The sequence below is a fragment of the Engystomops pustulosus genome, unplaced genomic scaffold, assembly GCF_040894005.1.
Source record: "Engystomops pustulosus unplaced genomic scaffold, aEngPut4.maternal MAT_SCAFFOLD_447, whole genome shotgun sequence".
Lineage (NCBI taxonomy): Eukaryota > Metazoa > Chordata > Amphibia > Anura > Leptodactylidae > Engystomops > Engystomops pustulosus.
The window spans coordinates 50,001-50,809 of NW_027285326.1; the positions used below are offsets into that span (position 1 = coordinate 50,001).

The 809-nt window shown below is 57.0% G+C and overlaps 1 non-coding gene across 1 annotated transcript in view; it reads right to left on the reverse strand.

Annotated features, from left to right (window-relative positions):
- Positions 1 to 376, reverse strand: part of LOC140111410 (18S ribosomal RNA) — a 1,884-nt gene extending 1,508 nt beyond the window's left edge. Inside the window, exon 1 of the ribosomal RNA XR_011851973.1 lies at positions 1 to 376. This exon is cut by the window's left edge and continues 1,508 nt beyond it. This is a non-coding gene — a ribosomal RNA (18S ribosomal RNA).
- Positions 377 to 809: the final 433 nt, after the last annotated feature.

The following is an 809-nucleotide window of genomic DNA, read 5'->3' on the forward strand; positions in this document are numbered from 1 at the left end:
GATAGGGCAGAAACCTGAATAGATCGTCGCCGTCACGGAGGACGTGCGATCGGCCCGAGGTCACCTAGAGTCGCCAAGTCTAGGACGGGGCTGGCGCCGCAGCGGGCCCGGAGACCCGCCGCGGACCAGGGCTCCCCGGATTGGTTTTAAGTCTGATAAATGCACGCCTTCCTGGAGGGCAGCGCTCTTGGGCACGTATTAGCTCTAGAATTGCCACAGTTATCCGAGTAGCACATCATCAATGCGGAACGATCAAAGGAACCATAACTGATTTAATGAGCCATTCGCAGTTTCACCGTAAAGAATAGTCAGTACTTAGACATGCATGGCTTAATCTTTAAAACAAGCATATACTACTGGCAGGATCAACCAGGTAGCCGAGCTCTGAGGGGTAGACTCTTGGAGTCAGGCTCCGTGAGCTAATGGGAACGCTCGTTGCTGCTGCTGCTACCGCAGCGCTTCTCCGCCGCCGGAGAAGACCTCGCAGACAACATTGGATGGAGCTTAGGGCAGGGGGGCAAGAAAGATGCTCTCGGTCCCTTCCAAGGACCCGAAAAAGCCTTCCCTTCCCCTCCCTCTCGCAGTCGCTGGCTTTCCCCACTCAGTTCAGCCAAGAAGTGGCGCTCGACTCTCACCTCCATCAGCACCTCCGAAGCTCGGACAGCTCCTGTAGGCTGCGCATAGAAGGAAAGCATTGGACGCTCAACTTCAGCACCTCGAGTGTCGGACGGCTCCACCACCACCTCTCCACACTGTTAAGCGAGAGAGACGATAGGAGCCGTCGCGACGTACCCATGCAGCGCCGCCCG